The sequence below is a fragment of the Marmota marmota genome, unplaced genomic scaffold, assembly GCF_001458135.2.
Source record: "Marmota marmota marmota unplaced genomic scaffold, marMar, whole genome shotgun sequence".
NCBI classification, from domain to species: domain Eukaryota; kingdom Metazoa; phylum Chordata; class Mammalia; order Rodentia; family Sciuridae; genus Marmota; species Marmota marmota.
Window position 1 is genome coordinate 2,001,610 of NW_026000338.1, and position 16,137 is coordinate 2,017,746.

Genomic DNA, 16,137 nt, shown 5'->3' on the forward strand with positions numbered 1-16,137 from the left:
CTAGGATAATATATGATTATTATTTTCTAGGCTCTATATTTTCAAATTCTCTATAGTGAACCTAATTTATTTTTGTGATACTGTAATATGTTGAAGTAAATATAAATTTTAAGATCCCACTTATATTTTCCCCTTTGCTGTTACCTTTAAGTTTCTCCAGGAAGCAGCTGCTAGAACCTGAACCGATTTCTGCCTGTGTGACTTGATTCAAAATTATAAAATACCAACATGCTGGTGAGAGATGACTTTAGCTTGTCTGTCCTGTGCTGCACATTGCATCCTGATCACATTGAAGTCTACCATTAAAAAAAAAAAAAAAAAACAAAACTTCTCAAGATTTTGTCCTGGTAGTATAGCTTCTGTTTTTTTCCCCCCAAGTCTGATAGTTCACAGGTAAAATTATGAAGAATATAGGAATTTTGTGATAGAGGAGGAGAAGAATAAGAGAAGTGCTATAGCTTTGTTTTCTGGTTTCTCTGGATTTTAGTTTTGACTTGGGATGCCTTGTCCTTCCTACATCCTACCTTTAAATTAAAGAAAGTATCAAAATAAGGCCAGAGATGAGATTGTATGGAAGTAATAACTGTACACTAATAAAAACATAAAAGGAGAAATCTTTCCTTTGACTCCCAAACCTATGTTAACCTTTCATCCTAGTTCTCTATCAAAGTGAGAGTGAAGACCTTCCAGGTGGAAGGGATTTCAATTAAATCAATGTTTATATGAGTATTTTCTTAGTGAAGCATTATGAAACTTGGTATGGTAGATACAAAATATGTTCTATGCCCTTATTGAGTATATAGACTAATTGGATAAAATTTAATACTTAAACCTAAATTTTAAAAAAATGATTTAAAGAATAGTTTAGAACCATAGTAGAAGAGATTACGTGACCAATTGATTAATTGACCAATGAGGTAGGTAAATCAGTACTCAGAGGAGGGAGAATTACTTTAGGCTTGGAGAAGAGAGTGTATGGATAAGATTTAGGAAGGAGGTAGCGTTTTGAGTGAAGTCTTGAGGGACTTGTACTCAAATAAAGAAGGGAAAAGACATTCTAGGCAAGAGAATTGGTGACAGTAAAAGTGCAAAACCATGTCTGGGGGTTAGTGAATACAATCATCCCTCAGTATGTATAGGGGATTGACTCCAGAATCCTCCTCATACCAAAACCCACTGATATTCAAGCCCCTTATATAAAATGGCATAGTATTTACATATAACCAACACTCATCCTCTTGTTTACTTTAAATCATTTTTAGATAACTTATAATTCCTAATGCAATGTAAATGCTTTGTAAATAGTTGTTATACTATATTGTTTAGGAAATAAAGACAAAGGGAACAAGCCTATATGTGTTCAATACAGATGAAACTTAAAAAAAATATTTTCAATCTTTGGTTGTATCTGTGGATGAGGAACCCATGGATAAGGAAGTCTTAACATCAGTTTGAATAAAGTGTTGAATTTATGAATTAGAGCTGAGGGAGACACGACTGAAAAGGTCAGTTGGCATCAAATCAACAAAGAACTTGAATACTATTCCAATAGTGTTATAGTTTGCAGGGAGCCATTTGAGAATTTTGAGGAGGAAGACTAAGAGTTTTAAGGGTTTTGAAGAAGATGAGTCTTGAATGGTATATAGCAATGAATGACAGGTGTGAGCTTGGACTTAGGTACTGGGTTAGCTGCATCAGAATTACCTTGGGGTTTTTAAAAATAGTTTCGGATCTCTGTATCACATCCTTGAAGATTCTTGTGCAGCATGTCTGGGAGCATAAAGAGCCTATATTTTTAAAAAGCTCCCAGAGGATAGTCAGGCTAGGAAACAGCTCTCCTATAGAAAGTATGAGAAGGAATAGGGATTGTTTAAAAAGTTGTTCTATGTTTCAAGTTCCTTGCTAATGGCTATGAAATGATATGAAATGTATTTCTTAATTTCCTTTTTTAGTATTAATATCTGGTTTGTAGGAACACTTATAAAGATATTTTATCAAAACTTAAAAAGAAAAATATTCTAAAGCAGCCAACACTTAAAATTGATTAAATACAGATTTGACCAGCATTGCCAAGCTTGATTTTTGTATATTGTATACATACATATCTGTGTATATGTATGTGTGTGTGTGTGTGTGTGTGTGTGTGTGTATATATATATATGTACATATGTGCCTAATAACTATAGAATACATACTTTTTCTTCTGTTGGAGCTCATTTGTATATACAGTATTCTCCCCTTATCCACATTTCTCTTTCTGTGGTTCATTTACCTGTGGGTCATCTGTAGTCCAAAATATTAAATTGAAAACTCCAGAAATAAACAATTCCAAAGTTTTAAATTATATGCCTTTCTGAGTAGTGGAAACTTATGCCTGGTGCATAAATTATTCCTTTGTCCAGTGTATCTAGACTGCATGTACTACAAGTCTATTAGTCACTCATCAGATTGACTGTTGGTATCACAGTGCTTGTATATAGGATTTGGTGCTATCCACTAGGGATCTGGGAACATATAGATATGTGCAGATAAAGAGGGACTACTGAGGGTTCCAATTTCTTCATATCCTTGTCAACATTTGTTAATATTTTTTAAAATTTGAGTCATACTAGTAGATGTGCAGTAATGTTTTATTGTGATTTTTATCTTGTATCCTCCTAAAGACCAGTGTTATTGAACATCTTTTCATGGATTTTTTTCTTAGGCTTCTTTAGAGAAATGCCTGTTGGATCTTTTTTTAAAATTTTTAATTGGATAATCTTTTATTGTTATATTACAAGCATTCTTTATATATTTTTGATACCAGTCTTTTACCAGCAGAATCATTCTTAAGGATTTTCCTGTTCTGTGAGTTGTCTTACACTTTCTTGACATGTCCTTTAAAGTAAACAAGATTTTAATTTTGGGGGTGAGGGTACTGGGGATTGAACTCAGGGACACTTGGGCACTGAGCCACACATCCCCAGCCCTATTTTGTATTTTATTTAGAGACAGGGTCTCACTGAATTGCTCGGCACCTTCCTTTTGCTGAGGCTGGCTTTGAAGTTGCCATCCTCTTGCCTCAGTGTCACGAACTGCTGGAATCACAGGCGTGTGCCACGGCACCCCACTGGTTTTAATTTTATTTAAGTTCAATTTATCTGGGTTTTTCTTTCTTTGCCAATGCTTTTAGTGTCTTATCTAAGAAAATTTTGCCTAACCAAGGGTCATGAAAGAATTCTGTATTTTCTCCTAGGGCTTTTATGGTTTATATTCTTCTAATTTGGTATTTAATCTATTTTGAGGGTCATTTTGCATGTGAATATCCAGTTATCTTGGGAGCATCTAGGGAAAAGACTATTTTTTTGTCCCATTTAATATTCTTCACACTCTTGTAAAAATTAGATAACCATAAATGTTTAAATGTTCATTTCTAGAATTTCCATTCTACTTCATTGATCTGTATTTCTGTCTTTGTGGTAGTACCACCCTGTCCTAATTACTGAAGTTTGTAGTAAATTTTTTGTTTGTGTGTTGCTGGGAATTGAACCCAGGGCCTTGTGCATACGAGGCAAGCACTCTACCAACTGAGCTATATCCCCAGCCCCTGTAGTAAGTTTTGAAATGAGGAATTGCATTTTTAATTTTCTTCTTCAGGAATATCTATTACTCATTTGCTGGATCCTCTTTGTCTATGGTAAGTAATGTTACTTTCTCTTGAATCCTTTTTTGTCTCAATACTTCTTTTTTGGGTGGGCTGGGGTCCTGGAGATTTTATCCAGGGGTGCTTTACCACTGAGTCACATCCCCAGCCATATATGTATATTTTAATTTTGAGACAGGGTATCACTAAGTTGCTGAGGGCCTCAGCCTCCCAAGTTGCTGGGATTGCCATTGTGTGCCACTATGCCCACTTGTCTCATTTCTTCTTGAATTTTAACATTTTCTTACTTTTTACTTTTTATTTTTCTGGAGACATTATTCATTATGTTTATTCTTATTTGGGCTTTATTTCTAAAATACCTTTTCTAATTCTTTCTTGAGTTCTCTATTATTTATGAATTTATCTAACTTGGATTTATGTTGTTTTTTCATGTCTGGTATCATTTTCTTATTCATCTGTTCTGTTCTTGGTTTTATCTAGTTGTTCTGTTTTTAACATGAGAATTTGGGAAAATGAAAATAATACACTTCCATTGCCTTACCATCTCCCACATTCTGTGCTTTTAAAAACTCTTTATTGAAGTATAATTTATATGTAGAAAATGCAAATATCATACATTTTATATAGATACATCCATGTAAATTCGTGCCCTGTATGCCATCATATTTGAAAGACAAATTTAATTGCATATAGAAATCCGGGTTCAACACTCATTCTTTCCATTTAATGCTTTGAAAATACTACTCCATTATCTTTTTTGAATCCAGTATAACTATTGAAAAGTCTGATGTCCATCTTCTTTTTTTATTTCATATGTTATTTGTTTTTTCTAGATTCTTTTAATGTATGTTATTTTGCTTTGATATTTTAAAATTTAATTATGAGTAGGTTCAGGTGATATTTTCTTATTTCTCCTTTTGGCACTTTGTGGGTTCTTCTAATATGAACTCTTTCATCTTTAATTTTGGCATATTTAATCTCTTATTTTTATAAACATTTCTTTCCATTTTATTTTTTCCTTTCAAATAGATGCTAATACACCTTTCTTTTCCTTTTATTTATTGTTACTTTTCATACCTAATATTTCTATTCTGTTTTCTCAAATATGTCTTCTTCCCCAGCCTCTTCCTTTTTAGGCTTTTTATTTTCCCTGCCTGTCTGTTATTCATTGCCCCAGGCATATGTCTTTGTATGCTTTCAACATATGACCCTTGGTAAACCACTTCAGCTCCAAGGTAGTTTTGATGAGTGCAAAACAAGGTGAACTCTTGACCTAGTTATTCAGGGATCTGCTAGACAAGTCAAAATGTACAACCAGATTTCTTTGAGAGCAAGGTCTCTGTTTTTCCCTCTGATTCCAGCAAGTAATATCTAGAATATGGGTTGCTATCCCTATGGGGGATTGGGAGGATTGTATGTGAGTAAGTATAAATGTCACAACACTTTTCAGAAACTTAGCAACTTCTTTTTTCCTTGTGTACTCCTGGTTGCTATTAGTTTTTCATTACATTCCAGAGTTCAGAAAAAGTTGATTTCTATCTGACAGTTTTTGCCAGTTTACTCATTGCATTAGTGAAGGGATGAGTTTTTGGAGTATTATACTTTTGTCATTTTTTTGTTACATCACTCCTATATTTTTTAACATCACATTTACATTGATGCTTGTACCAAAAAATGTGTATCTTATTCTTAGTAGAAAAATCATTCTAAAAGTTTCAAGATTATTGATCTGCAAGTGACAGTAAATTCAATAGGTCCACTGATATTGTTAGTATTAATAGTGTGTTAGGAATAGATATCTCTATTTCACTACTTACTGGCTTTGTGACCTTGAGCAAGTCAGCCTCTGAGACTCAGTTTCTAGTCTGTTAGATGGCAATAACAACAACAACAATAATAATACCTATCTTATAGAGTTGGAGGAAGAATGAAGTAAAACAGTGTAGTGTTGGGCATTAGACCAGCCAAATAATATGTGCCCAGTTAATGGTAGACACTGTTGTTCTTTACCAAATATGATTATAGAATTGCTGTTCTTTAAAAAAAAATAATGTTGCAGTGGCAGAACAGCAAGGGCTATATTCAAAGCAGAAAGTGGACCACTGTTACATTTTCCCTCTGTTAATTTCTACATTTCATTTCTATGGAAAAATAGGCAACAACATCTCCAAGCTCTTCCTGCTGAAAGAGAGTCAGGTTGGGGGAAGTAACCCTTGTTACTTGTTCTCTGCCAAAGTCCTATCAAATGGGGTGTGGATAGTTAAGGGCATTCAGCATCAGAGCATTCCAGATGTCCACAGTGGCAGATGGCAGGTGACTGGACAAGGCATACGTAGGGCAGGGATCATGCTAAGACAACAATAAACAAGACAGAAAAGCATTACTATTTTTGTAAACAATGAGCACAAAAGCAATTAGTATTTCATGCAGTCTCGGAAAACCATGAAGACAGTAACTCATAATCATATCAGTGAAAAGCAGATTGAGTTTATCAATATAGGAGGTTAGGAAGATTTGTAGATCTATGAGATCAGACTCAAATTAACTCAGGACAGCTTGTGACTTTGTGATCATCATTATTAGGCACTCCCACACAAGAATCCTATTTTATAGTCTCCAGCTTTGCTTACTTTTGGTAGAGCTGAAACAAGTATACATCTTAAGTTACATTAGAATAGCTGTTCTTATAAACATTGCTGTATAATATAAAAATCCTTAGAAGCCAAGATCAAAATGAAAATATGGAAAATTGTAATATAATAACTATTCTATCCGTTAGTGATATTACAACTGTTTTATATTACAACTGTTTTGGACTAAGCATCTCTAGGGATGAAGTAAAACTAAAGGTTTTTTTAGGGTAGATGATGGTGGCAAGGCAGTCAAGAGACCATCTCATAGCATTTGTCTTGCTGTGACATTTATTTCTGGATCTATCAGCTTTAGGTTATGAACTTTAAAAACATAAAGATTGTGTATTTAGAAATTTTTGTTGTACACAGTGTGTAAGATAAAACCCTTATTGTATCGCAATAGTGAGTACAGTTCAAGAAGTTTGGGCAATTTAGAGCAAAGGTTTGTTCTTGTATCATTCTAGAGTGACTTGAAGGCTCTAGGTGCTTTTTTCAATCAGGGCAGCTTTTTAAAAATATAACTCTTTAAATGCTTCTAGGAGAGCTGTCAGTTTTCTACCTGGCATTATTTGAAAACAAGAGTTCTAGCTATTGTATTGTATGAATCATGATCACCTTTTGGAATTGTTGAAGTGTGTTTGAAAAGAAGAGTGGATATTTTTAGAAAAAAAAATGGACAGATTTTCAGGGCTTTTTTTTACAGAAAAATGAGAGGGAAGAAAAATTAAGACCTTTTTTTCTGTTTGTGTTTTGAGGGTGAATTTGCAATATCTTGAAAATGTCCTCTTTTTTATTTGAGAAGCTACTTCAGTCAGTTCAGGCAATAATAGTGCTATCAGAAATACACAGTTACATTCTAAATCATGTTTCTGTTCAAATAGACCACGAGAGATAATGGAATAGGGGTTAGCAACCTTCTCAGACTTGAGTATCATTAGCAGTAGTAAACTAACAATTAAAAATAGGCAGAAGAAAGAGAAATCAACACATAAAAAGAGAGAAACAAAAAATGGGGTAGCAAGGAGATAAAGAGAAGACACTATGTTGTGGGGAGTGGCAGATGATATCAGAAATTGCCCCAAATGCCTGTGCTCACCTACCTCTCTCGTAGAAATTAGCCTTTAGCATTCTATAGAAACTAGATATGGATAAACCAAAAGGCATTTCAAATCTATAAAACCAAATACTTTCTTGAGTATACCTTTTCCTTTGAGTGCTAAGCTTCTAATTTCATTGGGTATCACTTGTAAGTTCTGAGGTTGGGTTTGCATTTATATCAGTATTCTTTTAGAGTAAACCTATTTATAAGCACGCTGTGTTATGAATTTCCTACCAAAGGACTGCCTGTTATCAGCCTTGCTGGAATGCTTATAAAGAAAACCAAGGTGTTTTGGATATGACCTGCATAGTAAGCCTTGCAGAATGACCCAAGCAAATGAAAATACTATCTTTTGAGTTTAGGGTGATTTTCCAGGTAATTTAGTCATCAGTGGCAATTTGATCCATCCATAAAAAGCAACAAATATAAACAAGCATTTATAGAAAAATATAACTAAACAGAGTGGCATACCTACTGATTGAAATTGTCTAGCTATGGAACTGAGAGTTAAGACATGTGCTTGAGGGTGCTCTTCCAGGTACACATTAGTAAACAAAGAATAAGATGACTAAATTACTGAAATTTGAAACTGCAAAATAGCATAAAATAGGTCCATTTCCACTTTCTCAACCTCTCTCACATTATCTCAGTATTCCAGTTTCAGAGGGAAATGCGTAATAATGTCTCCATTCTATGTGCAAATACAATAGGGCTATGAATCTTAAAAGTACTAAGATTCATACCAATTTTAAGTTTTGGGGTTCTTAACACAGTATATTCACTATAAAATGTGTCCTTAGTAAATTCACTCTTAATATGATAATGAGTTTGTGTTTGCCTCCTAATTTCATGATTTAAACGGAGTTGGTTCCGATTTTTTTCTTAACTTTTAGTATTCAGGTTTTTGTGTGTGTGTGGTTCTGGGGAATGAACTCAGGACCTCACAGATATTAGGATAGTGCTTTGCCACTGAGCTATACCTCCAGCCCAGTTTGGTTTTTATTGCACTGAATTTGGCAAATGCTGTATAATTCTTTGTTAGACTATTAGCAAGCTGCATGGAATCTCACACCACTTAGCTAAAACTTACACAGCAGTTGATTGTTTCATGACAAAAAAGTGTCATGATAATGAGCTTCTTATGTGAATGGGAACAAGGAAACTTACTTCATAGAAGTTGCCTAAACAGCTATTATATGAAGCCTTGTATTAGCTGCTAAATAGGACTAGCTGCTGGTGTTTATGTCCCTAGAGGTATGGAAATTTGGTAGATAAAAGGAAAAATATTTGAGGAAGAGGGGAAATCTGTACAGACTTTTCGTTTGTATGTTGTTTTTTGTGATGGTATTGGAGAAGTTTATTGATGGGGATTTCTTTTTAGCATGTCATTCTCAAAATCCTTGGAGGTTGAAGGATTTTATAAATCATCCAGAGCAGGGGTCAGACTTAAACAAACATAAGACCTGAAACCAATTCTAGCACGCCACCTATGTTTACAAGGCCCCTGTGCTAAAATATTTTTAACCTTTTTAATGGTTGTGAAAACAATCCAAAATATTTTATTGTCCATAAATAAAGTTTTATTGGAACATGGCCACATTCATTTTACTTTTGCATTATCTATGGCAGCTTTCAGTGCTAAAATGACAGAGTCCAATAGTGTCAGAGACTCTATGCCTTCAAATCCTAAAATATTTACTATCTGGAAAAGGACCTCAGAAGAATAATCCCATTTATGATAGCATCAAAAGGAGTAATATACTTAGAAATAAATTTAAACAAGGAGGTAATATATCTGTCCAATGAAAACTATAAAACACAGATAAATCAAGATGCAAATAAATGGAAAGATATTGTGTGTTCACAGATTATAAGACTTATTATTATCAAAATTTCAGTAGTATCCAAAGCAATATATACATTGAACGCAATCTATCAAAATTCCAGTGATGGTTTGGGGATGTAGCTTAGTAGTAGAGTGCTTGCTAGAATGCATAAGGCCCTTGGTTCAAGCTTTGCCTAGCATACATAAGGCCCCTGTGTGTGTGTGCATGTGCACACATGCATTTGCATGCATACACACACAAACCCAGTAGTTTTTTTTTCACAGAACTTGAATAAACAATCCTAAGATTCATATGGAATCACAAAAGAATCCAAATATTCAAAGCAGTCTTGAGAGGGAAGAACAGAGTTGGAGGCATTCCACTTCCTGAGTGCAAAGCTATAATACTCAAAACAGTGGAGTACTGACACAAAGACAGACACATAGACCAATGGAACAGAATGAGAATCCAGAAAGAAACTCACATATATAAAATCAAATGTGAAAAGAAGTCTCTTCATTAAATTGTGTTGTGAAACTGGATATTCATATGAGAAGGAATGAAATTGGACCCTCATACCATATACAAAAATTAACTCAAAATGAATAGCAGACTTAAACATAACACCTGAAACCATAAACCTCCTAGAAGAAAACATAAGAGAAAAGCTCATTGATAATAGCCTTAGCAATTATTTTTGAATATGCCACCAAGAGCTCAAACAACCAAAGTAAAAATAAATAGGATTACATTAAACTAAAAACCTTCTTCACAGTAAACAATGGAATGATAAGGGAACCTGTGAATTGGGAGAGAAAGTTTGCAAACTGTATATCTGATAAGTGGTTTATACCCCCAAAATATAAGGGACTCATACAACTCAGTAGCAAAAAATTCAATTTAAAAAATGGGTAAAGGACCTAAATAGACATTTTCCAATGAAGACATAAAAATGCTTACCAAGTATATGAAAAAGTGCTCAATATCACTAATCAACAAAGACATACAAATCAAAACAACAATGAGATACCACATCACTTCTGTTAAGATGGCTTATCAAAAGAGAAGCCAGGCACAGTGTCACACACCTGTAATCCCAGCGGCTCAAAAGGCTGAAGCAAGAGGATAGTGAGTTCAAAGCCAGCCTCAGCAACTTATTGAGGCACTAAGCAATTCAGTGAGACCCTGTTTCTAAATAAAATACAAAATAGGGTTAGGGATGTGACTCAGTGGTTGAGTGCCCCTGAGTTGAGTCTCTGGTACCAAAAAAGAAAAAACAAAGAGAAGAGAGATAATAAATGTTGGTGAGGTAGTGAACCCTTGTTCCATTGTTGATGGAATTGTAAATTTTCATAGCTATTATTGCATTCTCACTTTCATTGCAGCATTATTCACAGCAGCCAAGATATGGAAACAACCAAAGTGTCTGTGGATAGATGAATGGATAAAGAAATTGTGGTGTGTGTGTGTATACAAAATGGGATGTTATTCAGCTTTTGCAAAGAAGGAAATTCTGCCATTTGCAATGAGCAATTGAATGAACCTGGAGGATATTGTGTTATGTGCAATAAGCCAGACAGAAAAATACTACATAGTATCTAAAGAAGTCAAGTACTTAGAAACACAGAGTAGATAAACAGTTATGGGAGTTGGGCAGAGAGGCAGGGAAAATGGGAAAATGTTAGTCAGAGGGCACAAAGTTGCAGCTGTGTAGAATATGTAAGCCTAGAGATCTGTTGTATAGCAAAGTGACTATAGGTACTAATTCTACATTGAATATAGGAAATTTGTTAAAAGAGTAGATTTCAGGTGCAGTCACCATACACACACAAAAAATGTAACCATGTGAGGAGATGGGTATGTTAATTACTTTGACTAATAATCATTTATATATATACACATACACACACACACACATAGTCATCCATCATGTTGTATAATAAAAATAAAATAAGTAAATATAAAATATGTCATGGCGATAAGTACTATTAGCAGGAATAATGCCAGATACTGGGGGTAGAAAGTAGGTTAGTATTGCTGTTTTTGGTGTATTATACTTTTATGTTATCTTCTTAAAGTTAACCTTGTTAATAAATATTCTACCCCCCAAATTACTATCTAGCTCTTTATAATTACCAACCCCATTCTAGAGTCATCAACTTTTGTACTAATAGAGGTCTACCTGATGATTTTGTGGCTTAATGAATACTCGGGTGATGAAGAGAACTGTCCAAAATCCTTATGCTATGCTGTCATTTATCCATTCATTGTAAAAGCATTTATTGAATACCTAACACAATAAACAAATCCTTTATCCTTCAACTTTCAGCTGAGAATTATAATTAAAAAATATAAGAAGTCATCCTACCATTCCATTCTGTCTCCCTCTCTCTTTCTCTCTCCCTTTTCCTCTTTGTCCCCTACACCTCTCACCCCCAACTAGTTTCTAGCCAGTTGAGAAGAAAATCAAGTTTTATGTTGTAATTTTATACTTTTAAAGTACACTAAATGTAGTTTTTTTTAAAGAGAGAGGAGAGAGAGAGAATTTTTTAATATTTATTTTTCAGTGGACACAACGTCTTTATTTTTATTTTATGTGGTGCTGAGGATCGAACTCAGCGCCCCGTGCATGCCAGGTGAGCGTATTACCACTTGAGCCACATCCCCAACCCACTAAATATAGTTTTAAATCATAGCAGTTTCTCTTTAAGAATGTATTAAGAGCTTAAGTGCAAATGTTTTAGGTTATGATCACAGTTGATTAATGATCAGATGTTAACAGTATTCACACTTAACTCTTTACATTGTTAAGCATTCCATGCATATTGTATGAACAGATGTAAACTTTCTTTTTGTTCCTGAAGCTTCAGGAATATAGAATATGTAATTGACTCCAAAACCTTGATGGGTTGACAGTGAGTACATTGTTTTAAAATTACTTTTTATTTATTTTTTTCCTTTTTGCAATGCTAGAAATCAAATCCAGGACCTTATGCCATGCAAGTGTTCTACCAGTGAACTACATCCCCAGCTTTTTAATCTCTCTCTCTTTTTTTTAATTTGGTGGTAGTTCAAGGGTTATAAACATAACATAAATTAAATTATGAAAGTTAAACATCATTAATAAGTACTAACTAAATTTATTAGTAGAATTTTTATTGTAAAGATTGAATTTTATCCTAAAGGAAAAAAATAATTGTAATGTGAATGGGTTTCGATTTTATTACTCTTTTCTCTTGAGTCTTGATCTCATTTACTTAAAGAAAATTTTTTTCTACGAGGTCAATGATTTTAGTATTAATATTCATTTAATAAATCTTTTTTTTTTGTACTTTGGTATTAAACCCAGGGGTACTTTACCACTGAGCTACATTCCCAACTCTTTTTATTTATTTTTTTAATTTTGAGACAGGTTCTTGCTAAGTTGCTTAGGGCCTTGCCAAGTTGCTGAGGTTGACCTAGAACTTGTGGTCCTCCTGCTTCAGCCTCCTAAGTTGCTGGGCTTACAGGTGTGCACTACCACGCCCAGCATTATTTTATAAATCTTGAATTTCTGCACAGAACATGACTTTATGCCCATTCAACTGTTTATCAAAGATTTATATATTTAATGATTAGTAGATGGAAAGTGCTCTCCTACATGAGAACATGCATTATTGTGCTCAGAAGTCATAAATTCTTTAATTTTGGATTCTTCCAGAATTTCTTCTGTTTTAGGTGAAATAAACACAAATCTCTAGGGAAAACATTTTAACTTGCCTCTTAAAATGAACTAGCAGATTATCATTTTCAGTACACTTGATTTCTTTGGTAGCTGTGCACATTTGTCATGTCTGTTATCTTCAGTAATATATGGTTTATTACTTTGTATGTCTTTGGAGGGATGGTGTTCTAAATAAATTCAAATGCTAGGTATATTAAAGAAATAAGTTATAATCTACTCAGTTATGTTTTTAAAGAATTCTATTAATAATACCAGGCTTTTTGTTTCATTTCATAAAAATCATAGAATTTCAGAGTTGAAATGGCCTACAGAGGGCAACTAATCCAAACCTCTAATTTTCAAATCAAGTTTCGTAGAATTAATCTTGTTTTCTTCTATTGTCCACCTACCTCAGTTTGTATGAGGAAGATGTTTTGCTATAAACCCTTCCCTTGGGATTTTAAAATTAGAGCTATTCTCTAATTTACAAAAGCAAATTGTTTTAGAAATGTTTATTAGTCTATTGTTTAGATTTCAGCATTTTTCCATAGACACAATAGGGTAAGGTTCTAGGACTAGCCCTTAAAGGTGTTATACCATTATGTGATTGAAATTTTTATCCAAATGAAAGAAGTTTTGAATAATCAGTGCTGGTTATCTCTAGGGAACAGGAGTAATGACATTTTAGAGGAATATGTCAGGGACTCTCTTTTTTTATCTCTTACACTAGACTGGGTGTGAGTACACATGTATTCATTTTATTGTGTTTTGTTTTTTATATGCCTGAGATATTTGATAATTTTAACAATGCTGTTTTAGTACTAAAAATTTAGTTAGGATATGAACATTCAGAAATTATTTACCTTGAATACTGATGCTTAAGGGAAAAAAACCAGTTGGATTAGAGAAGTATAAAGAGGTAGCTAGATTTTCTGAAGGGGTTTTATGACTTCTTTCAAGGACTTAGGTTTGATGGTGGTTATCTCATTGTGCAAAGTGACACTTCAGAATATGTTTTTGCTGTTAATTTAAGTATATTGCCAACAGTCTTTTATCTAGCAGCCATATATAGGCATGGTTTTGAGCAAGGAGAGAAGAGTCATTTACTTGAGATAACCGGACAAGTTGTGAAAGGCAGATTAAATTGCAGATGCAAGTACAAATATAGGCAAGATCTTGCTTTGATGTAGTTACTCAAACTAAGGTCTTGTGAAAAAACAAGAAAGTGGGGGAATAAAGCTTGTGCAAGAGCCAAATATGGAGAAAGGGGGAATGAGGAAAACGTGCAGTTAAGCACCAGAAGGGCATCATTGATAGTGAATGGCTTGATTATTGTGGTAAAGAGGGTATATGAAATGGGGTAGGAGCTTTAGTTCAGCCCAACAGTGTGCAAACAGCCATTGGTATTATTGAGATCTTCCTATATTAGGAATTGCATTAAATATTTATAAATATAGGGCTGGGGATGTGGCTCAAGTGGTAGCGCGCTCACCTGCTGACATGCGTGCGGCCCGGGTTCGATCCTCAGCACCACATACAAACAAAGATGTTGTGTCCGCCGAAAACTAAAAAATAAATATTAAAATTCTCTCTCTCTCTCTCTCTCTCTCTCTCTCTAAAAAAATATTTATAAATATATATAAGCAAATCAACTATTTATTACATTTTAGGAAACATCTGGGCTAATTTTCTCAATAACTTGGTTACTTATTTGTGTATGGAGGTGTTTTGTTGCTATTGATTATTTAGTTTTTGGTATTTTGCAGTGTACAACATTGTTTTTTTTTTTATGTTGAGGCATTTATCCAGCTGTACAACCCACGTATAGCTTAGGAAATCCTAAGTATTACTTGCCTTTTGGGGAGAAACATGACTTAAGTGAAGCTTTCCTCACTATATCCATGATGCATATCACAAAGATATGTGTCCATTTTACAGCTATTTGGTATTACCATGGAGAGATTCTTTATTCTGCCTTTTCCAGCTCTTCTTCTGGAATATTACCAAGAAAAAAAATGCCCCCTGAGGAAACTTTCATTGGATTCCATCAGCTAGTTACATAGAATTGTTTGGCAAATCTTGTGACTGGTATCTATATTTATTTATTCAGATTAAGACTAAAGAGGGAACAGACATTTGGTAGAGCACAATTAAACACAGTAAGGGAGTTAGAATAAAAGAGGATTGTTTGAAAAAAGTGTAAAAGGCATTTAAGAAAGAAATGAGGTTGAAGACTTTGGGGGCTTTAAGAAATAAAGATATAAAAAAAGAAGAGAAACAAAGACAGAAACTATTATGGTTTAGTTATGAGATGTCCCCCAAAAGCTCATGTGTGAGACCATGCAAGAAAGTTGAGAGGTCACCTGATCGAGTTATAAAAGCCTTAACTTAATCAGTGCATTAATACACTTGAATGGATTAACTGGGTGGTGAGCATAGGCAGATAGGATGTGACTGGAGGAGGTAGGTCACTGGGATCATACTTTTAGGGTATATATTTTGTCCCTCATGAGTAGAACTCTCTATCTGCTTCTTTGTTGCCATGTCCTGAGCAGCTTTCCTCCTCCCTACTCTTTGCCTTAATGTTCTCCTTCATTTGGGGCCCATAGCAATGAAATTAACTGAGACCTCTGAAACTGTGAGCTCCAAATAAACTTTTCCTTCACTGTGTTGTTATTGTCAGATATTTTGGTCACAGAAGCAAAAAAGCTAACTAAAACAGAAACTTATAGAAAAGGGGGATAAAAATAAAATACAATTTGACTTTTTTTTATTTTTTATTTTTTATTGGTTGTTCAAAACATTACAAAGCTCATGACATATCATCTTCCATACATTTGATTCAAGTGGGTTATGAACTCCCATTTTTTACCCCAAATACAAGTTGCAGAATCACATCGGTTACACATCCACATTTTTACATAATACCATATTAATGACTGTTGTATTCTGCTACCTTTCCTATCCCCTACTATCCCCCCTCCCCTTCCCTCTCATCTTCCCTCTCTACCCCATCTGCTGTTGTTTAGAGAATTTGACATTTTTAATGGGTAATATAACTTACTTTCTATAGCTGGACCATAAATTTGATATTTTTGCTTTTCAGACATGTGTTCAAAACATAACCAGTTCTATAACATTGCTATGGTTTTAACTTTAGGATTATTTATGTGTTAGTCAACTTTCCATTGCTGTGAAAAAAATATCTGAAATTAATACCTTAAAAAAAAGGA

The 16,137-nt window shown here is 34.1% G+C and overlaps 1 protein-coding gene across 2 annotated transcripts in view; it reads left to right on the forward strand.

Annotated features, from left to right (window-relative positions):
* Positions 1 to 16,137, forward strand: part of Abcb7 (ATP binding cassette subfamily B member 7) — a 90,945-nt gene that overhangs the window by 24,817 nt on the left and 49,991 nt on the right. The window lies entirely within an intron of this gene.